The sequence below is a fragment of the Prionailurus viverrinus genome, chromosome E2 (genome assembly GCF_022837055.1).
Source record: "Prionailurus viverrinus isolate Anna chromosome E2, UM_Priviv_1.0, whole genome shotgun sequence".
In the NCBI taxonomy this organism is placed as follows: Eukaryota; Metazoa; Chordata; class Mammalia; order Carnivora; family Felidae; genus Prionailurus; species Prionailurus viverrinus.
Genome location: NC_062575.1, coordinates 32,861,248 through 32,887,000, shown reverse-complemented (window position 1 = coordinate 32,887,000; position 25,753 = coordinate 32,861,248). Strand labels below are relative to the sequence as shown.

At 41.9% G+C, this 25,753-nt stretch overlaps 2 long non-coding RNA genes across 6 annotated transcripts in view; one reads left to right on the top strand and one right to left on the bottom strand.

Annotated features, from left to right (window-relative positions):
* LOC125153127 (uncharacterized) overlaps positions 1–25,753 on the bottom strand; it is a 558,449-nt gene that overhangs the window by 396,083 nt on the left and 136,613 nt on the right. The gene's annotated exons all lie outside the window — the stretch shown is intronic.
* Positions 9,217–20,894, top strand: LOC125153126 (uncharacterized). Of its 2 annotated transcripts, XR_007147414.1 has the most exons (4): positions 9,217–9,686; positions 15,814–16,225; positions 16,332–16,658; positions 20,690–20,894. It is a non-coding gene; the product is annotated as an uncharacterized LOC125153126 (long non-coding RNA). The 2 variants fall into 2 exon arrangements; XR_007147413.1 differs by lacking the exon at positions 9,217–9,686 and having other exon boundaries at positions 10,159–16,225.

Sequence of the window (25,753 nt, the reverse complement as noted above, 5' to 3'; positions counted from 1 at the left end):
TGGCTACCTATAGATCCGAGGTATTTTGAAGGGTGTGATGCTGACCATGTGAGAGCTTCACCTTACTAGCTACTGTGACGCCTCACACCCTGAGGAAGTTGCAATTTTGCAATCAAAAGCAGAAATGAGGTTCTGTGGGCTTCCTTTCTGCCTGGCTAGAGAGGCTCTTGCTCAATAGCAAGATAATTCAGAGAGGCGTGCAGCATCTCTATCACTTCTCTGGGAAGCAAAGGCAATCACTCATTTCAAGTCTGAGCCCATTCCCCAGAGGCGTCAGGAGAACGCTAGCCAGGGTTCTAAGGGAAAAGGCAAGACTGGGAAGCGAGGGGGCAACACAAGCCCTAAACTCAATAGGTGCTTTGGCGGCACTGTTTTTTGAGGCACAAGACTTCACACGGCTTTCCGAAGCTTCGACAGACTCCTAAGACTGGCTCGTGAGTATCCTGGCCCTAGGTCCTTACTTGTCAAAGGGGAAACACGAAGGTCTCACTATCTCATGTTCTACTATTGCTCCTCCTGCTGCTAGTGTCTAAGAGATGGTCCCCACTGCTTCATTGCAAGAGGCCCTCTGTAAACTCCAGCTGTCAACATGAAATCAGCTTTGCCATGGGCAAAAAGCCATTTCACTGTCTTAATATTTGCACTTGGCTAAACCATATCCACAGGCCGAATGAGCACTTTTTTATTTAATTATGTATCTTTCCCCAAATGAACACAACATGTCTGCTCTGAGAGTCTAGCGCAAAAATTTCATAAAAAGCTGTAAAGTACAAATAGTCCTCTTTTAAAAGAAAGGGGTGGGGCTCATCCTGTAGAACAAAGCCCCCCTTTGAAGACCAGCGATTCTAATTTGGAGCTGTTTCCCACTCCCAATTCCAAATCTGCATCATTAAACCATGAACGAGTGAAGAGTAATAATTGTGAGCGAGCCGAGTATTTCTTAATGATTTTCTGTCTTATACCCAAAGCAAATAAGCCAAATGCTTACTCAAAAGCCGAGGGGGGGAGGAAGGGTGGGACTTGGTTTTGCAATTTCTTTTTTTTTTTTTCCTATAGTCTTTCTTCTTCCACTGAAAGTGTCTATAAAATTTTTAAAGGAAAGTAGGTTGCTAAAATGTACTTAATTTGCCATGATAGATTGAGTCCATGCTTCAGTGACTGTAATTGAATCTGTGACCTATTTCTTTAGTAAAGTAGAAATAGTCTCTGGGGTTTTTGTCACTACCATCTTTTAATGAAATTCAAAAAGACTGTCAAAATGTCTACACTTTTTCTGCTGGCTGTTAATGTTATTCCTTTACAATTTGTTACTTTTTAATTAATCTTAATAAATGTGTACACACTCTACCTGGCTGTTGGAAATGCTGCACGTTGATTCTTTACTGTCATAAGGCAAAGCAAAATTACAAGGCCAGAAAAGGGCGGAGTGGCCAGCAAAGGTCCGGACACATTTTGGTTCCACTTTTACAAAAACACTTGCGGGCATCCGTTCAGAGAATCTGCCTGAGAAGTGGGGGTGCATGGGGACGTCAGCAGCAAAAGGCTGAGGGACTTTCCCGCGGCTCTCCTCTTGCGGGTTCTACCACTAAGTGCTCCAGCCTTGCTTATGGGCTGCAAACATGACAAGCCGACAGCCTCGGGGAGCAATATTTTATTGACAAAATGTAAGAGAAAATATGTTTGGCTGCTTTTAAGCAGTGGTGTAGGAGGGTGTTACAGAACCAGATGGTTCAAGTTAGTCTTTCATTTGCCGGGATGCTGGGAAAATGCTGCCTGCTGCACAGCTTGAACGGTGGTGGCCGTTGTGCCGATGGGTGGCTGGCTGGGCTTTCCAGGGGCAGTTGCTCCTCCAGAGACCGAAAGGCCCAAGGCTCCCGGTGAGCTCTAACATCCACTGTCTCCCACAGTCTCCCGAGTGGGACTGAGGAACATGTCTTCAGGTCTTTGCCACAGTGGCGTCCACAGGAAAGTTTTGCAGCGGTTGTTCAATATGGCCCCAAACCACAGCATCATCGTCTGACCTGTGGAACCAGAAATTTAGTAGCTGGAATGGGGTCCAGCGATCTGTTTTAGAAGCCCTGCGGACAACTGTGATTCTCACTCGAGTTTGTGAGCCACCGGGCCAGAGAAAGGAGTTGGGGTGGCTGGGGCATGGCCGTGGGGCTAAGTGGGGGAACACGAATCACATCAGGATCCAGGTGAGAACCATCATCTGTGTCTCTTGTTTCCCAAGTACTTTTCGATCTCTTTGCCTTGATGTTTCCTCTGGCCAGAATGCCTCATCTCCCACTCCTCCTTTCACCTCTTCCCAATCTCTACTTTTCAAACTCGTTGCCATTTTCCAAGGCTACTTGGTGTCTCTCTTTTCCTACAAAGTCTTTTCTGACTCCTTCAGGAGTAGGTAGTCTGTCTCTTCACTGAAACCCTAAGGCTGTGACTTTTCTTAGAGCACACATGTAGTTTTGTGCCCCTAGGAAACAAATCCTTTGGGGACAGGTGCTCTTTCTGGTCATTGATGCATCCTCATAATGCCTATTAAGGAACAGAGGAGATACTAAAATGACTTTTGAAATATAGGGATATTCCTTCAGTGGAAACTGTAGACCGTACCCAGCTAATCCAATATTGGCTTGGTAAGCACTTCCATTCTCCCCTTCATCCAGTCATCAAGGTAGATCTCCATTCATGGACCAACAGATGTACCTCTGTGTAGGGATGTTCTAGAGACACAACTCATGCCTCTACTTGACAGGCACTTGCTATGTAGCCTTCCACGTCTCTTGCTAAGCGCTCATGGCTTAGATAGAAACAAAGTCCAGTCCTTGCTTTTTAAAAACCCATGTTCTAATGGGAAAAATACACAAGAGATCATTTCAATGTACCATAAGTAGAGAGGCAGGCACAAAGTTGAATGCAAACACGGAGCACAACCCTCCTTGTACCCCACTTGGAATTATAAGAAAGGGTTGTTGGAAAAGATGTGTGAACTCAGTCTGGAAGGCTGAGGAATAATAGCCAGGTAAGGAGGCATAGAAGAACGTTCCAGTAAAGAACAGGGCAAAGTAAGGAGTAAGAGGGGCGTGGATTTCAAGTACTCTGGCATTACTAGAGCATAAATTGCTAGCTGGAGACTGACAAAAGGTAAGGCTGTATCACCGACCTGGGGACCGGATCACAGAGGGCTTTTCTGTCTATGCTGAAGAATTCAGAATTTACTAGAGGACTTGGAGGAGTAGAAGTTATACTGGCTTTTTTTTTTTAATTTTATTTAAATTCCAGTTAGTATACAGTGTTATAGTAGAGACTTGTATTTTAGAAAAATCACTCTGATCCCAATGGTGAAGAGGGGTTCAAAGGGATGAGGCTTCATGGTGATGCACTGGGCATTGAAGATTTCCCCAGGGTTCAGGGGGTGGGATTAGCTCTCAAACCAATGAGAACAATGAGCTCTTTCTCATTAGGAACAAAACCTGAGTAGAGTACGTTTCTTCTGAGACACAGCAGGCCTTGCTCCTGGTAAATGGAGTGGTAAACAGGCTGGTTTGGATACAGGAAGGGCTCATCATATGTAAGTGGCCACACCACCTGTCTCATTTGATAAGGATTTCCAGCCTGTTGCACTAGAACCTAACAGGCCATAATGGCTCAAATGGGCAGTCATCGATCACTATCAGACTCTCCACAAACCTCCAGACAGACGGACTTGGACCCATTACTCTTCCCACTCTCAACCTTGCCATCTATGTTTTTATACTTTCCTAGCACACGTCACTCGATCAACCAAATGACGTCCATCTTGAGATACTTTCTTAGAACAAATGCTGGAAAGGAATAGGTTTTTTTTGACCACTTTCTCTTCATGCTGAGATTTAGACCACGTGTACCCATTGGCACTGCTATCACTGAGTTATTTAAAGTCCTAAAGAGCAGTCTGTGCCCAAAATCAGGCCCCCGAGGCCCTAGATTTGTGAAGAGAAAATTAGGAATCCTGAAGAATCTCATCGCCCAATGGAAAACAAACACTTGAGACATTTCTCACGGGATTCGAGGTTTAGAAAGTACTCATCACCTGCACTGTTCTGCTGACTCATCCTCGTGATTATATGAGTACTGGTGTCATCTCTAGGAGCTCAGGTTCAACATCTTGCTCAAGGTCATCCATCTATAAAGACTCCAGAATGTGAACCTAGAACATGGCTCTTAATGCCTTGCTCTGCTCCCCACTTCACACTGGAACAGAATCACTTGACTCAGGATGGCTGGAAGAAGGAAGGTGGTCAGGGAGACAGAAGTGGGCACTGAGAAAAATGGTGAAGACAGAAGGTGCTCTGGCACCACCACCTGCCCCCTTCTGGAATCTCTACCCCCAAGGGGTCCATCTCCTTGGATCACTTTCCAAAGAGAAAGTGGTGATAAAAGGCCAAGAAAGTACTGACTTCAAATTTAATCAGCACAAAACCCCAACATCTATTCAAATTCTACTCCACCTTCAAGGCCTCGCACAAATCCTTGGCCATCATTTCAACTCATGGAGCTTATAGTCACTCACTTTATCTTGGCATCCATCAAAGCAGACAGCAGACAACCCAATATCTGATGGCATCCTGTTACTGTGTATACTATTAGCCCTGCCTCATCAACAAGGCTAAAATCTCAAGTCTCCAGAAAACAAGTCCATCAGAGTGCCTGAGTTTTCCAGGCAATCGAGGGTTTTCTTCCTAGGCCTGTTTTTTTTAAAAAGTATAGACATATTGGCAGAAAGCACATTTATGGCATAGCTCATGTATCTGTCTTTTTAAATAAACAATACGTTAAGTACATCTTTGCCACCCATCGCTGAATTGTACCTTACGAGTAGATGTTTTTGTACTTAGTGCCCTCACACTCTGTAGACTTTTGACTTTTATCTATTGGTTTTTCAACTCTCTTGTCTCTTATTTGCAGAAGTTTTCAGCCACCAGCCTGTAGCAGCAGCAATCTATCACCTTCCAATTCACTGCTCCTAAAGTGCTATGAACTTGGAAATCAAAGAATCACGATTGTTAGATTTATAAGCAAAGTATGAGTAAACAGGTCGTCCGTTAGCGTTAGAAGGGCTATCTCATTATTTAGGCTGATAAAAGATTTAATTTCTTTCTCTTGACTATTTTCTAAATAGCTAGATTTCCTAGATAGCTAAGTTCCAGATAAAGGAAATGTTCCTGCCCACGAGGTATGGTTTTCTATATCCATCAGATAATGTCTTCTATAACCTCTACAGTGTCCAACTCAGTGCTGAGCCCACAGCAGACACTAAACAAATTGCTTGTTGATTATACTGTTTTCAGAGAGTGCCCACAATGACCAAAAGATTCTTTGCACTAGCTGCTATTGTGATTGCCTTCGGGATTGCGTGGTGTAGTAAAACATGAACTCGGCATGGTTTTAATTTTGCATCCTTGTAAGCTGACTTAAACTCTTTCTGGAACATGGTTAGGTGTAAGCAAACTAACCTTGAATAAAAAGTACAATTTCCAAAGAGACCATGGGTTGAACGACCTCTGAAATAAATGCCCATACAAATGAAAAGTAGGTCATTGTTAAAACTTCTTTAACTTCATTTAAGATTGCTCTGGTTAACCCCTTAGAACTGCTGAGCTCAGAGACAGAGAGACAGAAATGAAAATGGCATCCAAAAGTTGGTGCATATGGACAATACCGTAGGCATCAGTTTTGTTAGTGTTTTATTTCAACCCTTTGTGGAGAGGATGTTAGGAAACATCAAGGAATGGTTATAGAAGCTGAAAATAAACTGAAGATGTCACATCGTTTTATCAAGTGTAGTGGTTTTCGGAAATTTGCAAACCTATGCAGCTCACTGCAGTGTGACATTGGTGACTTCTGCCTCCTGAAATTATTCCCCACCCCCTTCTGAATCTTTTTGGCATCTTTGATTTGAGAGAGCCCTAAAAAACCACAGGTTTGATCAACGAAATGCTATAATCTGGGAACTCTTAATAACTGCATGGTTAGACTATCATATTTTTGCCCCGATGTATTGATTTGAGTCTTAAAGGTGGCATTCTGCTTTCTTTCCTACTGAGATCTCATTATGCATGTGTAATTTGAGTAAACAATGAGACTACTGAATTAAATTCCTCCCTTTAAATTAGCTTTAATACAGAAAGGGAGGAGATGGGGTGGTTATTATTACAGAGATCAAGTAATTAATTTTCTAAGTTCTATGAAATATTGAGAGAAATCATGCAAATGAATTTGCAACAATAAGAACAGGGAGCACTCAAATATGTGTATTTATGGAAAAAGGAGATAGAGTGGGTCTGGGTCAGTTCATTAGTCCCGTGGAATTTCTCCAACCTGATAAGAGTGAGGTACATATGTGACTGAAGTGGTAAATAAAATTCCAGTCAGACGTCCAGTAACTGGAACTCAATATGGCTAGATACTGAGTGTTTTTAAATCACTTTTAGAAAATGTATTTTGCTCAGTATCATTTTAGTCCAATATCATATCTAGGAGAAACGGTGTTAATAACCATAATTCTCCCCTCCTACATTTATAGAAGATTACAGACTTTTCAACTTGTTTGATAATCCAGAAGCACTACAAGAACCTCGCTTAGAGATGCCACCCTTTTTGAAAAACAAAGGTTGAGACAAAAATATTCTGAGGTTAAGTTTCCATTAACTAGAAAATGTAACCCACACAAATAGCACAAACCCTTAGCACGTTAGGTAATCAAGTTTTAATCAAGATTTGTTATAGTATCACTTAAAATTATAAGCTATATATAAATGTATGTAGAGAGAAACAGCTCTCTGGTTTTGTGTTTCAAATATTCATATGTATGCCCCCAAGTGCTCTCAGCTTTAGTATTGGTATAGAAAAATATTACCTACAAGAGGAAATATCATCTACATATTACTTCTATAGAAGTTCTGGATTTCTGGGGCGCCTGGGTGGCTCAGTCAGTTGAGCGTCCGACTTCAGCTCAGGTCACGATCCTGCAGTCCGTGAGTTCGAGCCCTGCGTCAGGCTCTGGGCTAATGGCCCAGAGCCTGGAGCCTGCTTCCAATACTGTGTCTCCCTCTCTCTCTGCCCCTCCCCCCTTCATGCTCTGTCTCTCTCTGTCTCAAAAATAAATAAATGTTAAAAAAAATTAAAAAAAAAAAAGAAGTTCTGGATTTCTTCTACATCATATGAAATAATTTAAAACTACAAGTCTATCAGGGTCCAGGCTTGGTCCTGGGGCGATGTATCCTAACTTCCACACTACTAACATTTTGGACCAGATAATTCTTTGTTGTGACTGTGGCTGCCCTATGCATTGTAGGATGTTTAACAGTGTCCCTGGCCTCTCTACCCATTAGATGCCAGTAGCTCGTCTCTACCATGTAACATTGCCAAATGTTCCCCGGGGGACAAAAATCCCTGGTACAAAATAAAGAGATTATAGACATGGCATCATACAAAACAGATCTAATATATGGAGTAATTGGCAGCCTATGGAGTAGGGACAGAGGACAGAAAAAGAGAAATGAGTCACAAAAAAGGAAAATATTGCTGAATTAATGGCCCAATCGAGACTAGAAAGGCCTATTCATACTCTGGGAAACACCAAGACATTTTGCTAATGAACTTCAAGGATAATACATCAAACAAGCAAACAAACAAGTAAATAAGAACATGCAGGTATGAAAAGACGTAAAGAAGAATTTTAGCCTCAGATGTAACCAAATGAACACTAGAAGACTGTTAAAAATATTTCCTATACTTAAGGTAAGTCACCAAAAGAAGTCATTCTTCGTTCGAACCTCAGAGGTGGGGTCCAGGACACGGGGGACGCCTCCACCTTGCTGGACCCTGGCTCAGATTCTGAACCACAAACTCAGGCAGTGCTTAAGCCAGTGTTGCTCTCTGCCATTCCTAGTGGATGCTCCCATACAGACACCCCCCGGAGGATGCCCAATTACCCACTATGTTGCCAACAATGTTTTTATTTATGGCAGAAGGGTCATTTCAATCTTTAGGAAACCTTAATCTTTACTAAGCCTTTATCTTCACTCTTTATTAAGATTGAACAGATTTTTGCCACCTAATTAGGCATCGCTATTTCTTAATTGCCCCTCAGTGCACCCTGCCCATTTCCCTATCATTTTGTTCATTTTTCACGTTGGACTGTAGTTACTCTTTGTGAACGGTCAGATGCGTTGAGAGAATGGGCTTCTCCGGTGTGTGTTTTATCTTTTGAATTTCTTTCTGGTGTTTGGCTGAACTGGAGCTTTTCATTTTAATGTGGTCAAATCCTCCTTTCCAGTCTCTGGGTATCTCATCTTCCTCGGAAAGGTCTTTGTATCACTCTGGGATTATGATATGCTTCTACAGCTAGTTCTAGCATGGCCGAAGCACAACTGATGACAAGGACTCAGATGCCTCTGACCCAATGATCAGAAGAACCCTGGGAAAAGACTGACCTTTTTAAAGGGCTGAAAATGTAAAACACAAAGAATGATATAGGCCAAATAGTGGAAAAAGGGAAACTCCCTAGGTTTATAAAGAAGGCTTTGTTGAGCTTACCTATAATTTGAACAGACAGCAAGGATACAGAAACATACATTAAGGTCCTATAGTCCACTAGGCTGCCCTGTTTTTACGGTATATTATGTATGCATGCATGCACACATGCTCACACACACACACACACACACACACACAACTTACAACTTAATAATTCAAATTAGGTTCTTCTGAGTGCCTAGAAAAAGACTCTGACAGGAACCTAATGCTTCCTGACTTGGCATACTTTCAGGCAACCCATAACCCACACCCCATTTTTTTTATACTCAATTGTGGCTCTAATATTTAAAAACCATCTTGCTTCTGAGATTCTGTGACTATTAACTCAATTCTCTTCCTTTCCAGTGCTGTTCGTCCAGAAAACCCTCCACATAGAGACTTTGTTCAACTGCCGCCTCCCTCCCTCCACCATGATCTCAATCCTGCACTCTACCTTTCTGGATTAAGCCCCTTTTGATTGAGAGAGCTTGGTTGTCTGATTTCAATAAGCTCGGGTCCCCTGGTTTTCACTCCTGCTCCCAAGCCCCACCCACTCCTGAATGACCAGAAGCCACTGTGAGGTTTCATCTGAGAGTCTCCACTGTGTTGCAGTCAGATGGCACACAGGAGTTTTTTCTTTACCGTTTTAGGATCCTGCAAATTGCTGGGAACATAATAGATTTATACTAGTAATTATAATAATAATGGCTAACATTTATTAAGCACGTGCTATGTGCCTTCTGGTACTAAGAACTTGTCATGTATTTCCAGATGTAATCCTCACAAAAACCTTATGAAATAGGTAAGATTCTTATTATCCCTGCATTCTTCAGAATAAATAAATGGAAGTCCCAAATAAAAATGTGAATTAAAGAGACCCTTGCAAAGGAGGGAGGGGATCCCTTTTATTCATTGCGGAAGAAATGGTATGGTAAAAACTTATTTGTGGTAAACTGCCTCTCATGGGCAATTGCAGACTGAGAACACAGACTCTGGGCCAGAACTTTTCAAAAATGTAAATGATGAATGTTTCTTTTCTACCAAATACCTTGAAGAAAGCTGCCTGCCTTCATGAGGAGGATGAGGTGTCCATACAGAAAAAGTAAACAGGAAGTGAAGGAAAAAGAAGGGTAAATAGATTTAAGTCTTGTAAATAAGAGAATTATTCTTTTTTTTTTACATAATTTATTGTCAAATTGGTTTCCATACAACACCCAGTGCTCATCCCAACAGATGCCCTCCTCCGTGCCCATCACCCACTTTCCCCTCTCCTCCACTCCCCCATCAACCCTCAGTTTGTTCTCTGTATTTAAGAGTCTCTTACGGTTTGCCTCCTTCCCTCTCTGTAACTTCCCCCCCTTCCCCTCCCCCTTGGTCTTCTGTTAAGTTTCTCAGGATCCACATATGAGTGAAAACATATGGTATCTGTCTTTCTCTGCCTGATTTATTTCACTTAGCATAATACCCTCCAATTCCATCCACATTGCTACAAACGGCCAGATTTCATTCTTTCTCATGGCCAAGTAGTATTCCATTGTGTATATAAACCACATCTTCTTTATCCCTTCATCAGTTGATGGACACTTAGGCTCTTTCCATAATTTGACTATTGTTGAAAGTGCTGCTATAAATATCGGGGTACAAGTGCCATCAAAGCCCCAGAGGAGAAAGCAGGAAGTCTTGTAAATAAGAGAATTCTTGAAGGAAGGCCCCTGGGGAGTGTTCAGATTCCTTCTAAGATAGGCCTCAACAGAAATGACTACTGGTGTTTCCTATGGCAAGGGCCACATCCATTCCATTACCCATGAGGGAGTGAGGAAGTGAGGGAGGACTGACTCTATCTCTGTTTGTTTCCATATGGACTAGAAATAATTACTGTGACATGAGTTTTTAAATTTCTTTAATTCTCCCAACGGTATCACTGTTTGGTAACTGTTGTCATACTAGAATTATTTTCCCAAAGGAAAACCCAATCAGGCCATCAAACAAAATGATGTGGGTGGTTTTTTTTATTAAGTTTTTATTTAAATTCCAGTTAGTTAACAAATGGTATGATATAGTTTCCAGTGTACAATTTAGTGATTTAACACTTCTATACATCACCCCATGCTCATCACAACAAGCGTCCTCCTTAATTCCCATCACTTATTTCGCCCGTCCCCCCCCCACCCAACCTACATCCCCATCAAAATGATTTTTTTTTGCTGATTTTGGAAGGCAGCAGAAAGGGCCAAGTGGACAATCCTGTACCCTAATTTGCATCTCGCCTGGAGGTTTAGTTTTCTATCACTGTGTAACAAATTACCACATATTTGGCAGCTTAACATGGTTAAATTTATTATCTCACAGGTTCCACGGGTCAGGAGCCAAACATGTTTCAATTGGGTCTTCACAAGGCTGAAAACTAAATGTTGGCCATCTACATCCTCATCTGGAGATCCAGCTAGAGAAATATCTGCCTCCAAGCTCTTTTAGGTGGTTAGAAGAACGTATTTTCCAGATGCTGTATGACTGAGGTCTCCATTTTCTTGCTAGCTATTGGCTGAGGATGCTCTCAGGGTCCCGCCATGTAGCACTCACTATAGGCAGGCTACAACCTGGCTGTTCATTTTTTCAAGGATAGCAGGAGAATTTCTGTTTCTTCCTTCACAAAGGGCCCACTCAGCTTTTTAAGAACTCACCTGATTAGATCAGACGCACCCATGATAGACTTCCTTTTGATTAACTCAAAATCAACTGATTTGAGACCCTGATGACACCTGCAAAATCTCTTCACCTTTGTCATATCATCAACCTAAACATGAGAATAAAGAGTGTAAACACCAGGGAGCAGGAATCTCGGGGACCATCTCAGAATTCTGCCTACCACACCTGCAGAACCAGGACTCAGACATTAAAGGACGTGCTATGAAGGAGCATGCCAAGCCCCTGATGAATGCAGAGGGAAGGCACAGAAATATAAGTGAGAAGGTGGCCTGAGATGAGACAAAGAAGAAACTGTATCTGTCTGTTAAAGGAGCCCCTCTTACACTGTATCTGTCTGTCAAAAGAGCTTCACTAGGGTCAGAGGGAGACAGGAATTGCAGAAAGAGTTGAATACTACTCAGAGTTTCCAGATGAAGATTGTCTGTTATATATGGCTACTCATCCTAACAGGAATCACATCACTGGCTGAGCCCAGACCAGGGAGGGTAGGTCAGTTTCATCTTGTATCACAGCTCTGAGCAACCAGTAGAGTCTGCCAGTAGGGCTGCACTGACAAGGATTCTGAAAACTGGATTTCTCGGTTCAGCAGGAAAGAGTTCTGGGCTTGATTAATGATGTCTGTTATGAACTCTGGCTTGGTGATTCTATGTTGAACAGGTATTGGCTATCTCTGCCTTAAAAAGTACACTTATCCTAAGAAGTCCGGACAAATATTAAACAAGAAGGGAAGTGCTCAAGAATATCCAGTGTATAGGAAAGAGACAACCTTCGTAAGACAATTTCTTATGCTTCCCTTCCCAAAAACTATCATCTTCCTACCTAAAACCCTCCAATGAGAATTTACAGATCTCAAGGAGTGATGGATCCATAAAACAGAATCCTCACCATCAACTCACCGCTATGCCCCCAAAGCAGTAGCTATCTGATTTCCAAGTGCTGCTCAAAATCCACAGAAAGAAGGCTTTGTGCGCATTAAAGGACTGAGTGACTTCCTGAAGAGTCAGACCAGCCACATCCCATTTAACAGACAGAAGTGCAAGGTCATGTCTGAGTCTCCAGGCTTCTGCCAAAACTTCTCATTTCCATTAGATCAAGACTCCTGAACATTTTAATATTGGGAGCGTTTCGGTTCCTTGTCACAGCCATCTCTGCTTTACCATTCCTTGGGGCTTGGCAAGGGAAAGTCACCTCATTTTCACAACTTCACGGCATTTTTTCACATCATGAAAATGCCCTCATGTTTGTCACTCGTACAATAAACAAAAGCAAGAAAGCAAATCCGTCTGCAGAACGGTGCCATATGAAGCTAAATTAAAATGCTAATGGGTGAGCACGACACAGAGAAAACAACACACGGCCGAGAGTTAAGGGAACATGGATTTCATGCAGAAGGGCCCTTCGAACCACAGTCTGTACGACCCGCTCCATCTGAGGAGCTAGAGACAGCCAAAGTAGGACAGACGTAGAAACCAAACTTTCATGGCTCCTAGTCTCAGTTATCGCTCCTTTCTACTCTACGGCTTTTCTTGGAATGAGGTTATGTGAAGTCTGAAGAAATAGCCCCTGGCAACGCTTTCTCACAGAAAAAAAGGTGCCTTTCTTCCTTCCCCCTCCAACTATTTATGTAATGGAACCACGTTGATACAGACAATAATATGCCATTAACTTCCAGGTCTGGGCAAGGAGAGAATACACCAAGATGAACCGTGGAACAAAACTAAGACACCTGCCCTTAAAATAGTAGACAGAATGCATGCCTCTGATATTCTCATCAATGTGGAGCCAAACTATTTAGTCTGTAGATGTCAGATACATCAGGACGGTTCTAATCTCAATACTATCTGTTAGGTGCAGAACTGAAGAACAATATACTGGCGAATGAATTTCAAAGATCTTTGGGAGAAAACCGAATTCGATCCAATTCATTCAGGGGTAAATAACATCCCTGAAATTTGGAAACAAAATGTAGTCCCATTATGAAGCTCCTGCAGTAATGAACTAGAACAAGATACGTAAGAAATTCCAAACACCCCTCTCCACAGAAGGACTTAAGAGGTGTGTTTGAAGGAAAGATCTTAATTCTCTGCTGCCATTCCGAAATCTTCTTTATAAAAGAAAAAAAACCCCTCCTATACATTGTACATTTATTGAATAAGTCCAAGCCATAAGTATGCATTGATTCTTCGGTTGCCATAGCAGAGGGAACGGTTTCTGTGTAATGATGGTAGTTGCCATATGTTCAGCTTCAAGTCAACTGATTCCATCACAAAAGGAGGAGAGCGCAGAGGGGGGCTGCACAGCTTCACCTGTCCCAAAATTCCAGTTAGCATTGAGATGTCATATGAGCCTCTCTTCTGGGACTGAGAAAGAATATGGGCCACAGCCCTGGTTTCAGAGCAAACACATTTGCAAGGGATTCTCACACATAAGCCACTGCTCTAGGAGCCTGATCAGCACCTAACCCAAATGAAGTGTTTATAACTTGCAAAATGGCCCAGGAGGGGATCTTAGTAAAGATTTACAGCCAAAAAGGGACACATTCCTTGGTGGTGGGAGGGGAGACGGGAGCAGTTAATGCCCTCTCTTTGAGAGCAGGGACTGGAGACATGTAGAGGGAATGTGTGAATTTGGGACCCCAAACAGAATTGAGAAGTATTTAATCATAGAAGATAGATCTTCAGCAAGTCCTAGAGTTGGAAGGTGTCTGGACCCTTTGAGGCAACATCTCAGAGGGTGAGCTGGGCACATTCTTGCCCAAACTCCTTCTCTTTGAAGAATTCCAGGCTGGCTGTTCCATGGTCTGACTCAAGGTAACAATCATGGATGTGGTTACGTTGCCAGTTAGGGTGTGGCTATCTCCACCGTCAGCACACTAATGAGTGTTTTGAATGTCCAAGAGCTTATTTTTTGGTACTCTTCCAGGGTCCTGTGAGCAAATTGGCTATTCACTGGTAGAGGAATTTATTTGTTTCTGGAACTCTATGGCATGCATTATTAAATCCCTGCAGCAGAAATCTAAATGATCCTTGAAGGATCCAGAGCCCTTCCAACACAACCCAACTACAAGGAAAGGCCTCCTGGCACTGAGATGTATGGCCCCAATGACCTTTTTTAATGACTCATATTTTCTGTACTTTAGAAATTCAAAGGAATCTCAGAAACAGAAGACTCAGCCTCGGCATTTACACTATTTTTTTGTCTTTGTCGTGGCTAAATTATGTGCTGGGTACTTTCTAAATAGACACCATGCTAGGGCTTTTGTTTCTTTATCAGGGCATCAAATCGATAACGAAAAGACAGACAATCCACTAAACAAATGAGCAAAGGCCTTGACTAGGCACTTCACAAAAGAACTCCAGACAGCCAACTAACAAATCAAAGATATGCTTAATCTCACCGATAATCAGAGAAATGCAAGTCAAAACCATAGTAAGATGCCACTACACGCCCACCAGATTGGCTCAAATTTAAAAGCCTGGCAATGTCAAGTATTGAGGAAGATGTGAGGCATCCGGAAGTCTCATACTGCTAGTGGGAATGCAAACTGGTAACACCACTGTGGAAAACAGCTGGGCCTTATTCAATACAATGGAAGAAACGCAAATAGTATGACTTAGTGATCATATGAACGAACTTCAGCCAAACTTTGAAGACATGGTCAACTCGGGGGGAGGGTGGAGTTGTTGTCGGGAAGACACATAAACGGGTGCTTGACCTGGATGGTGGCCACATAGATTTTTACTTGTTATATGTACACACACACACACACACACACACACACTCCACTCTCCAGTAAGTTCTATTTAAGGAGAAAAAAAAAGTTTAAAGAAAAATCTGTATCCAACAGATGCCTCAAGTAGAAAGTCTTAAGTTTGTTTTGGTGAAGACTTTATCCAAAAGCTCAGAATGTAATTCAGACAAACTTCAGGAGCATGCTCCATTCATCTATTCCAACCTTTCTTGGAGCTGCCTGTATTGCCTACCTAACAACTACTTGGGATAATGAGTTTCACAGAGACACATGTAAAGAAAAATTGTAGAGTAGCCAGAAGAAGGGTTCAGAGAGCTAGGGTTCTTTAGGAAGGGGGGGAAAAAAAAGAAGAAGAATTTTCATCCTTCTTCTGCAAGGGGGCAGAGACTTGGGAGTAGAGGATCCTCATCAAACTGTGTGTTTCCTCTGATGAGCTCTTGTTATGATAATTATTATCACTCCAAAGATGTTGATAATTATATTTAGACAGTTTTTAAAGCAATATTGTATAATATTTCCCCCCGTTTAACACCAGCGTCAGAGCTGATGAATACGCAGTCAGATGAAATGCAGGCCTGCTGGTCTGTCCACAAAGTGTTCCCATCAACCGTGTAAGTGAGTTTTATAATGTATACATTATAGTAGGGGGGGAGGCATACTCTTTTGGAAAGGACCGATTCTTGGCACATAATCAGTTCCCATTGAATTTAAATGACTTTTGGTCCTACACCGATGCTGATAAAATACTTTCAAATGTACAGAATATTAACCAAATGTTTATATTAAACAACTCCTTTCAGGTGAAAATGCGCTCGGCGAAGCGTAGCTCCCTGGAGCAAGTTAGTGAATATTAATGTTCAGCAGATCATAAGGAGCTACAAGTTCTCCAATGTAAGAAGCCGAGGGGGGAGACAAAAGAGCAAGGTTGGTGGATGGGCCCTGCCTGGGGAAGGTACAATCACATTGGACATAACCTCATTGAGATGGAAATGGAGTTTGATGTACTTGCAATCGGGGCTGCCAGGAACTAGGAAGCAAACGCGGGCTGGGGAGGAAGAGCTCAAGGCTCTCGCCTACGCTTCCAAAGTCCACACGCCGCAGACCCGGGCTGGCCTCAGACCTGCCAGGGGCCCCGTCAGCATGGAGATTTACAGGACGCGCCTCATAATTAATACCAGCCAATCGCCGGTTAATCATGGGCCCTGGTTTCGGGTAAGTGAAGGCTGCAAGAAGCATTCAGCCTTCATATTCAGTATTACAGTATCTCAAATCTGCCAAAGCGCACTGTCCGTTTCCAATTATCATTGATTATCTGCAGGTTTCAGGAAATCACTTGTCTTGTATGGGACACATAAACGTGCAGCAACCACATACATACCGCATACTTCAGAGGGAAGACAGACAGCTTTATCAACCAGGCTGGAGATCAAAATGAACACTTCTGCGCATCTGGTGATGGGGAAAAGGCCATCCTGGGAAACATCGGGTCCAGGGTGATGTCTGGCTCTGAGCAGGATGTCAGTGGGGAATTTGGTCAGCCAGCCCCACTCTGGACGTCTGATCCCCTACCCACAAAATGAGGACATTAACATTTCAGTGTGAAGTGCTTTGGGCCACTTGGAAGAACCATCTCTATAAGCAGAAGGTACTATGTTTTTTACCTACTGTTAATAATGCTTGCGAGATCAACACGTTTAGGTTCTTTCGTCACGGTGGTTACGATCAAATTATATTTCCGACAGCTACTTTTAAAATTAGTAAGGCTAGATCTCAGATTTATTCAAGTTCAGAATGACGCATGGAAGAGGGAAACACATTGTCGTTCTCATTTTATAGATCACAGAATTTCAGTCCTGAAAAATCCCTTTCAAGACTTTGTATCATGACCTTGGTTGGGCCTCTCCTCTAATTTCTTCTCAATTTGACTTTCTCTAATTTTCAAACACTATTTCCAGGAAAGCAGAGTATAGAATTTTCCCTAAAATTAAATTCAAATCTCTCCACTGGTATCTTCCATCTACTTGAAGAATCAGAAGCTTGCAGATCCAGAGTGCATAGGAGGCTGTCACCCAGTGGATGTGCTTGGCTGATGAAGTGAATGCTGGGCCCAGAGAGGGTGATGCCTGGCTCAAAGGCAACACAGCTAGTGTCCAAGCCAGGGCTATAATCCTCATCCAATGTCTTCCTTACTATGTTAAATCCCCCTTAGGCCAATCAGATATTAATCAAGCGCCCACCATGCCTTCAGCCTCTGCTTGATTGCAAGGTAGATGTAAAAGACAATCATCAGCAAACACTGACTGACAATGTGAAGTGAGAATAGAAAAACAAATAAGCATAAGATTCCCCCTTCTACTCTAAGAATTTACAATCCAGTTGAGAAGGAAAGTTAGAAAGATACATAATAGTTAAATCACAAGATAAGACAATACAAACACTGTCACCAGACCAGACAAAATGAATTCCAAACTTACAGGAATAGGCCAGTGATGCCCAATGCCTTGAAAAGCATCACTCCCACCAAATAGGCCCTTTTTAATGAGCAAATAAAGAAAGATTCTATGATCAAGTAAGTTCAGGTCACACTGCACACTAACTATACCCCCATCTTACAGAGTCACAAGACACGGTGACATTTAAGTGCTCTGAAAAGACTCCCAGCAAAGGAGTCTACGGAATAATTTCCAGTCTTGTGTTTTTCAGAACTAATGTGATCATAAGACCTTTTCACGGCTTCCAACAGACTTGGCCTTTTCCTACCTCATCTCTAGGACCCTCAACTCCAGCCATATTTGTAAATGCTCTCGCATCTTTACATCTCTTGGCTGTACGTGCAATGTCTGGCCTATGATTCGTTATCTCTATTTGTTGAGAGTGAATACATAAATTGCTATGTGCTACCAAAGAATTACAGGCTCATTAAGCCATCATCTCTGTCCTTTAGGACAGCCTCTCAAATGCTAATGTTTACATAAATCCACTTGGTGATACTGTGAAAGTGAGTTTCTGATGCAGTGTATCTGGGACAGAGTCCGATGTTCTGATTTTCCAACAAGCTCCCAGGTGAAACCAATGCTGCCGGGCCCAGGATCACGCTTTAAGGCCACAAGGAGGTAGGCGGCCCAGGTAGCCAGGGGCAGACACCAGGAAAGGATGTGTTTTCACCATAGATCTAAAACCAAGTGCTATGGGAACAACAGGGAGCAGGGGGACAGAATTTATTCTGCCTGGGGAGGGAGGCAGTGGAGGGACGTCTTGTGCCATGAGGAGGGGCTGTTCAGATGAGCTTTGAAGAGTGAGTAACATTTTTCCAGGTGGAGGAAGGAAGAACACGTGGGTGGAGGGGACAGCATGAACTAGGTGACCAGAGGAGCACCGCGTTATGGTATGCTCAGGTAGCAGTAAGGGAGGAGGACACGATACTTAGGGGTACAGACAGGTGTGGAGGGGCCGGGAGTCCAGATGAGAAGGGATATTGGACTGGACTGTGTAAAGCATTGCATTTTAAAAGACCAAATGTTTAGTCGTGAGATTCGAGAAATGATAAACTGCTGGGAGAGAAATCCTCGTGGGGGAGTGGTGGCCTTCATGCCACCCTTTCACAGAGCCATGTGGCCAAGGTGGAACCTGTCTGCACCTGGATTTAGCTCTGCTTTCAAATTGTAATGGGATGTCAGAGAGGTTTTCAAAATCCTGTGATTGATAAAGCATAATCAATCCCTTTCACTGGCTGGAGATTAAGCTGTTTTTTAAAAAGCACTTAGCATTTCAAGGGTTCTTTTATAGGCATCTCCACAAATCTCTGAAGCTACACACTTTATTTAGCAGTTACAGACAGACTACCACCGCATACAGGGTTGTATTCTTCCATTCTGTTTCAGACTTTAGTCCAGCTGTTCTGGGATCTTTTATTTTAGAAACTGGAAAACCAGGGCTATTAATAGAGTCAGGCAGCTAATTTAAATCTGATAATGTGCTGACACTTGGCTGCATACTTCGGCACAGATGCCCATGTGTACAATGTGTATTTATTTCTGTACAAATGTGTACACGCATATGGATAAATAATCCCAAATACTATGAAGTCGACACTTAATATTTCACAGCCCCCCCCCCCCCGGAGTTAGCCTCAGCCTCATAAATAGGACACTCTTTGACATGTAAAAATCACTTAGAAGGTAAGTTAATCCTGTAGGCTCAGGAGGCAGGAGTATAAGTACACACAACCCTTCTTCTGGGTGGAAAACAGATCCATAGAAAACCACAACATTCTAGTGGAAAACTTCCCTCTACTTTCCCTCATGTAACTTATCCTGTAGTCAAACTATTCACTAGTAACCATACAGATGTGACATTTTCCTCCTCCTTCTCGCTCCCGCTGTTGTGTAAGAGCTTGGGCTTTGGAATTCTCCTTGGGTTCAAGTTCAAGCTGTCATCTTCTAGCTGTGGGATTTAGAGGAAAATTCTTACCAAAAGGGGCTATTCTCTCATGCACATAGTGGCCACAGTCACTGAAATTACCTCAAAGGGCTGTTGTAAGATCAAATGAGATAACACAAGTGAGTATTTACCAGATGAGTGGCTGCCTAGAGTGAAGGGTCATGGGGTGTTTCTTGGATAGGGGCAACAGGAAACTTTCTAAGGTGACAAAGATACTGTATATCTTGATGGAAGTAAGGTAATATGAGAGTGTTTTTTCCTGTCTACTAAGTGGGAGCAATTATTATAATGCCCTCTCTTCTAGATCTAAACACCATCCATTTTTCAAAGTTCACCTCAGACATCATCTCCTCCGTGAGGCCTGTGGTAGTTTCCCCAGTCAGAAGAAAGCCCTTCCTCCCACGAACTAACGTTCCTTCATTTTGCACTTCTAAATCATTCCGAATCTTCCCGGCGTTAAGGTCTGGCTCTTCATGACTAGATTGTTGGTCCCTTGATGAGGCACATCTGTGTGGTCTTGAGACTCTGCACAGCAGAGAGAGCCACACATTCTTCATCCTTCCATTAAATCATAGTGGAAAGAGTGAATTCAATGTAACCCTACCCATGAACGAGACACATAAGACTGCCCTGAACCCCATTCCAGAACCCCATGTACCTAAAGTCCTCTTCAAGATTTCCATAATTATACTTTCCTTCTGGCTTTGGCTGTTGCTTTCTTGTATATTGACTAGGTTGCCTTGATCTAGTCATGAAATTCTGTGCTATTTCTTGTCAATGACATATGCACACGTGTATGTGGGAACGAGACTTTCCTAAAGACTTGGGGGGAGCAGGGTTGCAAAAAGGTGGCACTCACACCACAGCAGTCCCAAGAGCTGCAAGCAAAGCCGGTCTGTTCTTAAGTGTCCTTGCAGCCACCCTGCCCCCAGAGGTTTTACATTGGCCTTCACCTCATATAGCTGCTCAGCCTTCTACCATCACCTTGTCTTTTCTCTATTTCCTTCTGGATTCTCCTCCTCCATCCCAGGATCAGAAACGAATACCTTGTTTGTCTCAGGTAGAGAAGGTCAGCCATTATCCTATTGGGTTGAGTCCCAACCAACTCTCGTGATCTCAGAGTCTCATCTTGAATCCCAGCACTTACGTTATTTTTCCACACAAAGCAGCTTCCTCCTCAAAAAGAATTTGGGTGACAGTAATGAAGATAATTTTCACCCCATTCTTTTGTTACAGAATGCCCAAACAAAAGCAGAGAGTGGAAAGAATGACATTTTAAAAACTGCAAGCGAAGACTGATGACTCCTTAGAATACACCATAATGAGGGAATGATGACTGGGGGGTCTACCTCCTAAGTCATCCACTGTACTTGCTACCAGCAGCAACGCCATACTAGAAGCGCCATCTTGAGAAGACATGAAAGCCTGGGGTTGAAAACAGGTGAGTTGTTCCAATAACCTTTGAGTTTGTGAGAGTAAGACAGAAGCCAAAATAAATTATTTTTATCTCACGTTTAGAAGGTTCTCTTCTAAGACTTTGCAAATGACTGAAAGAAAAGAAGAATGCATGTGTGTGACAAGAAGGATTTGTCTAGAACAGCCGGGATGGAAAAGATCGGTTAGTCACATCCAGGAGACCTGTAAACTGGGTACAGCAGTGTGAGCAGTGTTCTGGACATGAAAGAGTGTTCACTCAAGAATTCTATGCTGTTTTCCTGAAACTGAGAACACAGGAGCTATTCCTTGTGGAAGCATCCACCTCTGTTCAAGGCTGGCCAGATAAACCTGTCTATTCTAAATTGGGCCATTCCAAATTGGTCTGTGTTTATTAAATTTATTATCTCTTTTTTTAAAAGTTTATTTATTTTGAGAGAAAGAGAGTGTGCACTCGCACGCGCATGAGCACAGGTGGGGTAAGGGCAGAGAGACAGAGAGAGAGAGAGAGAGAGAGAGAATTCCAAGAAGGTTCCAGCACAGAGCCCTACCCAGGGCTTGAACCTACAGAACGTGAGATCATGACCTGAGCCAAAATCAAGTATCAGATGCTTAATGACTGAGCCACCCAGGCGCCCCAAACTCTCTATTATCTCTTTAACTAAATACATAATATTTTACACACACCATGTTCTTGACACTGCATAAAACACTGAATGTAGTCAGGGTATTTTGTCAAGCTTAAAGACCAGAAGTTCCCACTTCCAACATTGACTGCACATCAGAATCACCTAGGGAGCTTTTAAACCCATGATTCCCAAGCCACACTTCAGATCGATTAATCAGAAGCTGGGGGTTACCTAGCCCTAAGTAGTTTTTATTAACACTGCCCAGTATTAAGAAAACAATTCCAAAACTTGGGAATAAGCAAAAGGATAACCACATAGCCTTTCAATGTCATGGTGGAGCACTGCTCAACGGGCTCATGCCAAAGAGTACGTAATTCTTCAGGGTAACATACCTTCATTTAATTTACTATTTACTCAGCTATTTCACAACTCTGTAAGAGTAGATAATGCCTTCTCGAACAGTGGTTCTCAAACCTTGCTATATAACAGAGTTACCCAGAAAGAAAATAAAGTATACAGAAGCCCAGGCTTATTTAAGTAGGATAGAGTTTGGGTTTCTGTAATTTTGGCAAGTTCCCAGGTGATTACGACACAGGCCCAAGTGTGACAACCTTTGTTGTCGAAGTCTGACAGCAGTGCTATAGATTTGGGTCTGTTAACAATGCAAACACATTTTTCCAGTAGAGATGCTAATAATTTCCGCCCAATTCCAAGATTACAGTGCTGTTTTTGCTCCATAGAACATTTATGGAGCTTTATGTCTAACCTAGCCATCTTATTCCAGCATTTTTTTCAGGACCTATATCTGTTTGGTCTTTCTAATTCTCTTTGAACGTACCCTGCTGGTTCTCTCATTAAATGAATCAAATAAGTATTTGGCAAGTACTGACTGCATGACTGTATGAGAGTCAAGTTTTCAACTTTTGAAATTATACTTTGACACCAGGTGATCGAATGTGCATCCAAGACTGAGATTCACTGCTACAGACAGAGGCCAAGATCCCAGGAAGCATCCGAAAAGAAACCACTGTTTTCCCCACACCAACTATAACAAGCTAATTATTCCCATCTTTCACGAGTCACACCTCATAATAATAAAAATTAATATTTATTGAGGGTTTACTATTGCCAAGCACTATTCTAAGAGCTTTGTATGCATTATTAGCTCTTTTAAATCATGACACAACCCTATAGGATAGGTACTGTCTTCTTCATTAATCCCAATTTTACAGATGAGAAAACTGAGGCACAAAAAGTTTAAGTAACTTGTCCATAGGCACACAAATAATGAAAGATCGAGCTTCGATTCACACCTAGAGAATGTGAACAACATACTTGCTACTGCCTATGCCTTTCATGGCTAAGTCAGGCCACTCTTCAGACAGGAACTGGAAAGATCCATCTTGAGGATCACTTGTCCAGATTCATGGAAGTCCTCATCTGGACAACTGAATTATTTTAAAAACTGAAGGCAAGCCAAAAACTCATACTCTTCCAGTTGCTTTCTCCAACCCCCTAGTAGGAATCATCTTCATAAAGGCAGGTGTCTAACATCTCAAACTGAGTATCTCGTAAACAAATTAGATTGTAAGCCTAATAGAAACCTCAGTTTGTATCCAAGAGGAGACATTCGACATTGTTTGGAAATTTGAAATCCTCGTCATGTGGGTTCCCGAAGTGCAATAACAGAAGTGTAAAAATAAAAGGGAGAAATATTTTAAATTTCCTTCTAATTTAAACTCATACCCAAATTGACATTTGGGCAGGTCCATCAAAAAGCACTTGGTGAGAAATCATCTGTGCACTAAGTGCTTCTTTTTTACCATGAGCAAAGGTCTGAATTGTAAGTAATATTGGCAAGAACAAGCTATAAGTTAAGATGCAAATCCAAATCGAGTGTGCGGTGTTCTGGCTTCAAGCCTGGTAATTGAATTTCCAGTTTATTATCCTTAATGTTTTTTAATGTGAGTTTGCAATTCAAGTCAAAATGGAAAGCTGCTCCTCCAAATCTTTCCCCTGAAGCACTTCCAGGAACAATTTCTTTTCAGAATCAAGAAATGGTTGTGGGTCAAGAGTACACTTTAACTTTTTCAAACTTCAGAAAAGTCTATTCTAGGGATGCACAAAACCATGGGTCCATTGAAGGACACTAGGCTGGAGACCAGGGATTCTAGAATCTGAACCTGGCACTGGGGCTTCTTCTGGAAACAGAAAAGCTAGATACTGTGAGCTCGTTAAGAAGCCGTGTCTCAACTGGGAATTCCAAGGGACGTGGTGTTGACATTTAGGGCCATACACAGTAGATGGGGAATATGTTTCAAATGAAATCTCCTGTTTAAACATACCTGGTTTATCCACATCCAAACGCCTGAGGCCTTTGCTTATAACAGCTAGGCCTTATCAGGAGCCCACTCTCACATTTCTTTTTCTTAAAACTAGGCCTAAATCAAGACTGAGGACTAAATTGCTTTGAACTGGTCTTCTTCATGGTGAATGAGGTTTAAAGGTGTTTGCTATCTTATTGTGATAACAGCAACAAAAACAAGAACTATAAACATAACTTAATGAAGTTTTTACCACATGGCAAATTATATCCAATTTTATGCATTATTTATTATATAATTAACTCTCATAGTAGGCTTGAAAGGTAGGTTATTGTCCCCCAATTTCATATAGGAAAACAAGTTTAGAGAGCCCAAATGGTTTTCCCAAGGTGATACAACTAAAATGGGGTCTTAGCTAGCATTCACACCCAGATCTGCCTGTTCGGAAGCATGTGCTTTTTATTAATAAGCTAAGGGAGTATATACTTTCATTTTTCTTTTGGAATTATTGAAATATTCATGTGTGTGTACATGTGTATGTTCATGTGTATACATGTGTGTAAAAAAGAGTATGAAGAAGAGAGCAAAAATGTCCCATAAGCCCACCGCCTACATATGTACATGGCATAAAAGCCCAAGTGTATAACAGTATGTGATGAAAATTAAAAGCATTCCCCAAGCTCTGTCCCCAGAGTAACCATTTGTATATTTTTTATGTGTCCTACAAAGAAATAATATTCTGCATTGGCTAATGAAGTACATATATGTTTCCTCCTCCCATTTATTTTGTTTGGTCCTCTATGTTATTCTCCTCCCTTCAGGGGACAATCGAATATACACTGACATACCCCTTGCTTTTTTTTTTTTTTTTAACATATCTTGGTGCTCTTTCCATATCAGCATTTATGTGTGTGTATGTGTGTGTATTTTTTCAATAATCATTTAGTACTCCATTAATTTATGTAACTAGCTCCCAAAAATGTTAATTCAGATGATATCCTTTTTTTTTTTGTAATCAAAACTGTAATACAGTGAATGTTCGTATGCATATATTTCAACACAGTTTTTTTGTGTGTGCATATCTGCATTGGATAAATACATAGCAGTCAGATTTTGTTCATCAGGGGCCATGGGCATGGTTTAGAATTCCCGTAGACATTGCCAAATTTCCCTCTCAAGAGGCTTCTTCAATTGGCCTTCCCAATGACAGGTTGTGAGTGGTGTCCTTTACTGCGTCCACTCACTTTCGTGTCCAGGTCACTTGATGCTTCGACCAACATCATTCAGCAGGTAGAACGATGGATGTCACTCCTGTTTCTAGCGTGAGTCAAGACTAGAACCAGGATGTTCCTATTCTAATTACAGAATGCTTGCCTCAAACAAATTACACTCTAAAGATGCAAAGATAAATAAAAGGTCAGTACCTTCTGTTTCTGCCTCTGACAGATGAAGAGAACAAATGTACCTAGGACTCTGTGAGTCAGGGCTCTGGGACAAGGACTTTAATCAAGTCTGGAACCTCCTAAAATACCACTTACTCAGAGTTTGGGACTGAGCCATGACCTTCTATTGTTCAAGGCATTTTCCTTTGTAATAATTCCATGGAAAGAAAAACAACTTGAAAGTTGTATTTATTAAACAGCCCCAAAGGCATTTGAACATCAATTTACATTTTTCTCTTTTATAGGGAAAAAAAACATAGTTAAGTGTAAATGAATGTCAAACATATGGTTTACATTTCCTTTAGGATGCATGTGGGCTTTAAAAACTAATGGAAATACCTTAGGAGAAACACACTTCACAATATGGTGAACCTAAAATACGTAGGATATTCGAAGCAGGTCAACATGGCAGGTTGGTTCTTGTGCAAATGATCTTCTGACACCTCACATGAGATTTCAAAGAAAGAGTCA